We start from the raw sequence: 7,659 nt of genomic DNA on the forward strand, positions 1-7,659 counted from the left end.
TCACCAATACCCTGTATAGCTGTAGCAGGACTTCTCTGCTTTTATACTATATTCCCCTTGCAATAAAGGCCAACAATACAATTGCCTTCCTGATCACTTGCTGTACCTGCATACTAACATTTTGTGTTTCATGCACAAGGACCCCCAGGTCCCGCTGTACTGCAGCATTTTGTCATCTCGCTCCATTTAAATAACAATTAGCTTTTTTATTTTTCCTGCCAAAGTGGATAACCTCACACTTTCCCACATTATACTCCATCTGCCAAATTTTTGCCCACTCACTTAGCCTGTCTATATCCCTTTGCAGATTTTTTGTGTCCTCCTCACAATTTGCTTTCCCACCCATCTTTGTATCATCAGCAAACTTGGCACATTTCACTCGGTCCCTTCATACTAGTCATTAATATAGATTGTAAATAGTAGGGGACCCAGCACTGATTCCTACAGTACCCCACTAGTTACTGTTTGCCAACCAGAAAATGACCCATTTATCCCGACGCTCTGTTTTCTGTTAGATAGCCAATCCTCTATCCATTACCCCCAACCCCATGAACTTTTATCTTGTGCAGTAACCTTTTATGTGACACCTTATCGAATGCCTTCCGGAAATCCAAATACACCACATCCACTGGTTCCCCCATATCAACCCTGCTCGTTACATCATTAAAGAACTCCAGCAAATTTGTCAAACATGATTTCCCTTTCATAAATCCATGCTGACTCTGCTTGATTGAATCATGCTTTTCCAAATGTCCCGCTACTGCTTCTTTAATAATGGACTCGAACATTTTCCCAACCACAGATGTTAGGCTAACTGGTCTATAGTTTCCTGCTTTTTGTCTGCCTCCTTTTTTAAATAGGGGTGTTATATTTGCGGTTTTCCAATCCATTGGGACCTCTCCAGAATCCAGGAAATTTGGGTAGATTACAACCAATGCATCCACTATCCCTGCAGCCACTTCTTTTAAGACCCTAGGATGCAAGCCATCAGGTCCAGGGGATGTCCACCTTTAGTCCCATTAGTTTGCCTAGTACTTTTTCTTTAGTGATAGTGATTGTTTCCCCCCCTCCTTATAAGCTCCTTGATTATCAATTATTGGGATGTTTTTAGAGTCTTCTACCATGAAGACCGATACAAAATATTTGTTCAAAGTCTCTGCCATTTCCATGTTTCCCATTATTAATTCCCCAGTCTCATCCTCTAAGGGACTAACATTTACTTTAGCTAATCGCTTCCTTTTTATATCCCTGTAGAAGCTCTTACTGTCTTTATATAGGAACAGGTTAGGCCATTCAGTCCCTCGAGACTGCTACACAGGAACAGGAGGAGGCCATTCAGCCCCTCGAGCCTGTTACACAGGAACAGGAGGAGGCCATTCATCCTCTCGAGCCCATTACACAGGAACAGGAGGAGGCCATTCAGCCCCTCGAGCCTGTTACACAGGAACAGGAGGAGGCCATTCAGCCCCTCAAGCCCATTACACAGGAACAGGAGGAGGCCATTCAGCGCCTCGAGCCTGTTACCGAAGTGCATAATCTGTTACCCACCTTTATCCCTTGATACTCATACCCAACAAAAATATATCAATCTCAGTTTTGAAAGCTCTCGTAAACCACCAGCACCCACAGCCTGTTGGGTGAGAGAGTTCTACATTTTTACAGCCCTTTGTTTGAAAAGCTGCTTCCTGATTTCACTTCTGAATGGCTCAGCTCTAATTTTATTTTGGAAAATGGTTCGGGCCCTTTTTCAGGTTCAGAACCAATGCATGCCCCATCTGGGAAACTTGAGCAACAATGGCCCGCAGGACCACCTGGGGCTTTTTGTACAACCTGTCACGCCCCCATAAGTGCCTCGCCTATTTGAGGAGAAGGAGGGCTGTCAGCTCACTTACCACACTGGAATCAGCCCAAAGGGAAGTCCCGGGAGGGGCAGGTCGGAGTGGGCTAGTCTGTGGGGTGATCGTAAGGACTGTGGATTCGGGGAGCATGCCTGCTCCTCCTGATTCTGCAGGAACGATTTCATAGAAACATAGAAACATAGAAATTTACAGCGCAGAAGGAGGCCATTACGCACGGCCCTCGGTCAGCAGCCCTGAAGGTTACATATAAACCTATGAATAATGAACAATGGCGGAAAGATAAAGAGCACCCAGCCCAACCAGTCCCTCAGCTACTTCCTATCCTCACTTAATCTCTCCCTCCATGTAAACTCCCCAACCCGTATTCACGGCCACCCCCTCAACCTTGCCATCCCTTGGGGCCTCGCTATTCCCATTGTGTCAATCGCAGATAAGGTCATCTCTGACCATTCCTTCGTATCGCTCTCCAACCACATCCCTCTCCCACACCCCCAACCCTCCTCCATCTGTGCCCTAGAAAAACCTCTCTCCCGACTCTCTTACAACTGCACTAATGAACTCGTAACTGCATTCACCGTGACATTTCTGCAGCCACCGACCTGCTCAACCACACCCTCACCCCCACCTTTGATGGCCAGTCCCTATTAAAACCATTACTCCCTCTCACCCTAGTCATTCCCCCCGGTACGGCCCTCATCTTCACTCCCTCAAGTCCAAGCGACGCAGACTTGAACGGATATAGCGGACAAATGGTTTACCATTCACTGGCAGATCTGGCTGGACCACTTAAACCACTAACAGGTCCTGCTCTCGTCTGCCAAAATCTCTCACCAATCCAGGATGATTCTGGAATGTAAAGATAAACTCCGGCTTCTATTCTCCACTACTAACCGTCTTTTTAAATCCCTCTCCCAGGCTCCACCCTCACCCCCGACAACAAGTGTGAGGAGATCATGGACTTCATTGTCTCTAAGACTGAGACCATCCGTTCGGCTACCTCTGCCTCTTCCCTTCCTTCCCCTAGCCCACCGGGCCAAACTTCATCTCAGGATCCCCCCTACCCTAGCCCTGACCTCACATCTTTCTCCAGTTTCTCTCCAGTCTCCCCTCATGATCTCTCCGAGCTCACCCTGTCCATGAGACCCACTCCCTGCTCCCTCGCCCCTATTCCCACCAAACTGCTGACCACCCAACTTCCCTTCCTGGCTCCCATGTTAGCCGACATTGTTAACAGTTCTCTCTCCTCAGGTACTGTCCCCTTCTCCCTCAAATCTGCCATCATCACCCCTCTCCTCAAAAAACCAACCCTCGACCCCTCCATCCTTGCAAACTACTGCCCCAGCTCCAACCTCCCTTTCCTCTCCAAAGTCCTTGAACGTGTTGTCGCCTCCCAAATCCATTCCCATCTTTCCCGGAATTCCATGTTTGAATCCCTCCAATCCGGTGTCCGCCCCTGCCACAGTACAGAAACGACTCTCATCAAAGTCACAAATGACATCCGATGTGACTGTGACCGGGGTAAACTCTCTGTCCTCGTCCTCCTGGACCTGTCTGCAGACTTTGACTTGGTTGACCACTCCATCCTCCTCCAACTCCCCTCCACATCGTCCAGCTGGGTGGGACTGCACCCGCCTGGTTCCATTCTCATCTATCTAATCATAGCCAGAGAATCACCTGTAACAGCTTCTCATCCCGCCCCCGCATCGTTACCTCTGGTGTCCCCCCAGGATTATCCTTGGCCCCTCCTATTTCTCATCTACATGTTGCCCCTCGGCGACATCATCCGAAAACACAGCGTCAGTTTCCACATGTACGCTGTGACACCCAGCTCTCCCTCACCACCATGTCTCTCGACCCCTCCTCGGTCTCTAAATTGTCAGACTGTTTGTCTGACATCCAGTTCTGGATGAGCAGAAATTTTCTCCAATTGAATATTGGGAAACCAAAGCGGTTGTTTTTGGTCCCCTCCACAAACTGCGTTCCCTAGCCACTGACTCCATCCCTCTCCCCAACTCCTGTCTGAGGTTGAACCAGACTGTTCACAACCTTGGTCGCATATCTGACCCTGAAATGAGCTTTCGACCACATATCCACAGCATAACTAAAACCGCCTATTTCCACCTCCCAAACATCGCCCGTCTCCACCCTTGCCTCAGCTCATCCACTGCTGAAGCCCTCATTTGTTACCTTTGGATTTGACTATTCCAATGCTCTCCTGGCTGGCCTCCCACATTCTAACCTACGGCCCTGGAGCAGTGTGGCAGCATACCACTGCAAGGTACAGCACGAGCCGATCCTGGAGGGCGATGGCAGTGAAGAGGGCGACTGGATTGGACATCACCATAACCTAGGTCCCTGATTGGAGCATGGGCAGGTACAGCAGGAGTGTCAAGGTCAGGGCGAAGGAACGGCGAGAGATTGAAGAGTGACGTGATCGGGGCCCAGGAGAGTTGAGGGCCCAGGGGCAGCACGGGCCAGCTCACACTGCAATATGTGTGCACTCTAGGTCCGTGCAGCAGAGCTGGTCTCCAGTCATCTTGGTTAGTCATTGCCATTGGACCAAGACCTAGCTCTGTCAAGCCCGTGTGGTGCTGGTGTGCAACGGTCACCCCACATTAAAAAAATCCACGCACAGGCATCTTCCACCCCCTCAACTGGAGTTCAGGATCTGGAATATTAGGTCCTTCATTGAAACACCTATGAACTCATCCCTTTTTGGCGTGGAAGCAAGTCATCCTCGATACGAGGGACCGCCTAAGATGAGCCTATGTAAACTAGAGGTGATCCAAAACACAGCTGCCCATGTCCTAACTCTCACCCAGTCCTGCTCACCCATCACCCCCTGTGCTCGCTGCCCCGTGTCCTAACTCTCACTCAGTCCCGCTCACCCATCACCCCCTGTGCTCGCTGCCCAGTATCCTAACTCGCACCAAGTCCTGCTCATCCATCACCCCCTGTGCTCACTGACCCGTGTCCTCACTCGCACCGAGTCCTGCTCACCCATCACCCCCTGTGCTCACTGCCCCGTGTCCTAACTCGCACCGAGTCCTGCTCACCCATCACCCCCTGTGCTCACTGCCCCGTGTCCTAACTCGCACCGAGTCCTGCTCACCCATCACCCCCTGTGCTCACTGCCCCGTGTCCTAACTCGCACCGAGTCCTGCTCACCCATCACCCCCTGTGCTCACTGCCCCGTGTCCTAACTCGCACCGAGTCCTGCTCACCCATCACCCCCTGTACTCACTGCCCCGTGTCCTAACTCGCACCGAGTCCTGCTCACCCATCACCCCCTGTACTCGCTGACCTACATTGGCTCCCGGTTGAGCAACGCCTTAATTTCTAAATTCTCATCCTTGTTTACAAATCCCTCCAAGGCCTCGCCCCTCCCTATCTCTGTAATCTCCTCCAGCCTCACAACCCTCCCGAGATGTCTGCACTCCTCTAATTCTGCCCTCCTGAGCATCCCTGATTTTAACCTTCATCCCAGCCTTCAGCTTACTAGGCCCAAAGCTCTGGAATTCGTTCCCTAAACCTCTCCGCCTCTCTACCTCTTTTTCCTCCTTTAAGACGCTCCTTAAAACCTACCTCCTTGATCAAGCTTTTGGTCACCAGCGCTAATTTCTACTTATGGCTCGGTGTCAAATTTATTATCCCATAATACTCCTGTGAAGCACCTTGAGACGTTTCACTATGTTAAAGGCGCTATATAAATACACGTTGTTGTTGTTGTGAGTATAAATTGTTGTTGTTGGTCGTCATCTAGTGCGGTCTCAATCCGCAACATTAACACAGACTAGCGCGGAGATTCTGCCCTGCCCCCAATCAAGCCAAGTATCTGATGTATTGTCTTGGTATTTGCTGTGTTTCCTACCTCATCATCATAAGCAGTCCATCGGGATCGAGGAAGACTTGCTTCCACTCTTAGCATGAGTTCTAAGGTGGCTGTACAGTCCAATACGAGAACCACAGTCTCTGTCACAGGTGGGACAGACAGTCGTTGAGGGAAAGGGTGGGCAGGGAGCCTGGTTCCTGCCGCTGCATTTGGTTTCTGCATACTCTCGGCGGCGATACTCGAGGAGCTCAGCGTCCTCCCGGATGCTGTTACTCCACTTAGGGCGGTCTTTGGCCGGGGTCTCCCAGGTGTCGGTGGGTATGTTGCATTTTATCAGTGAAGCTTTCACTGCCCACCTTTGGCTCATTTGCCGTGTAGGAGCTCCGAGTAGAGCACTTGCTTTCGGAGTCTCGTGTCTGGCATGCAAACTATGTGGTCTGCCCAGCGGAGCTGATCAAGTGTGGTCAGTGCTTCGATGCTGGGGATGTTGTCTTGGTCGAGGACGCTAACGTTGGTGCATCTGTCCTCCTAGGGGATTTGCAGGATCTTGCGGAGACATCGCTGGTGGTATTTCTCCAGCGATTTGAGGTGTCTACTGTACATGGTCCATGTCTCTGAGCCATACAGGAGGGCGGGTATTACTGCGGCCCTGTAGACCATGAGCTTAGTGACAGTTTTGAAGGACTGGTCTTCAAACACTCTTTTCCTCAGGTGGCCGAAGGTTGCACTGGTGCACGGGAGGCGGTGTACATTACAACAGTGACGACACTTCAAAAGTACTTCATTAGCTGTAAAGCGCTTTGGAAGGTTCTGAGGTCATGAAAGGTGCTATATAATTCAGATTCTTTTTAATGAAGCAGTGTGGTGATTGCCTCCTCTCATTCCAGCAGTGTGTGCCTGAAGGGTGCCTGCAGGATGTGACCCCCAGGGATCTGCACTGGGCCCTCAGCTTCTCACTGGATTTATAAACCACACTGATGGAGGAAGAGAGAGCCGTGTATCCCAGTTTGCTGATGACACCAAGTTAGGAGGAACAGTAAATAGTGTCGATGGGAGCAGAAAGTTGCAAAGGGCCATTGATAAAGTGAGTGGGCAAATCTGTGGCAGATGGAGTTCAATGTGGGGAAGTGAGAGGTCGTCCACTTTGGACCCATGAAAGATGGATCAGAGTATTGTGTAAATGGTGAGAAGCTGGGAAGTGTGGAGGGGCGCAGAGATTTCGGGGTGTGAGTCCAGAAATCACTGAAAGCTGGTGCACACACAAATAATTAAAAGGCTGATGGGATGTTGGCCCATATCTCGAGGGAGTGGGAACACAAAGGGGAGGCAGTGATGCTCCAGCTGTATAAAGCTTGGCTCAGACCCCATCTGGACACTGTGCTCAGTCCTGGGCCCCCCACCCCAGGGAGGGAATATCGGCCTCGGAGGGGGGGGTGCAGGGCAGGTTCACCAGAATGATACCGGGACTAATAGGGTGTAATTATAAGCACTGGGCTTGTATATTCTTGAGTTTAGAAGATTAAGGAATGATCTAATTGTGTCATTTAAGATGATTAAAGGATTTAATAGAGTGGATGGAGAGAGACTGTTCTCTCTGGTGGGGGAGTGCAGGACAAGGGGACATAACCTGAAAATTAGAGCCAGACTGTTCGGGGGTGATGTCAGGAAATACTTCTTCACACAGAGGGCAGTGAGAACCTGGAACTCTCTCCCCCAAAAGCTGTTGAAAATTTCAAAGTTGAGATGGATATATTTTTGTTCGGCAAGAGGATTAGGGGTTTCGGAACCAAGGAGGGTAAGTGGAGTTATGATACAGATCAGCCATGATCTAACTCAATGGCATAATAGGCTGGAGGAGCTGAATGGCCTCCTCCTGTTCATATCTTCCTGTAACTTGAAGCAAATGGTGGCCTTCACTGCCACTGGTAGTACCGACGATCTCTGCAAGTCACCATGGACTGAACAGCA

The sequence above is a fragment of the Pristiophorus japonicus genome, chromosome 6, assembly GCF_044704955.1.
Source record: "Pristiophorus japonicus isolate sPriJap1 chromosome 6, sPriJap1.hap1, whole genome shotgun sequence".
Taxonomy (NCBI): domain Eukaryota; kingdom Metazoa; phylum Chordata; class Chondrichthyes; family Pristiophoridae; genus Pristiophorus; species Pristiophorus japonicus.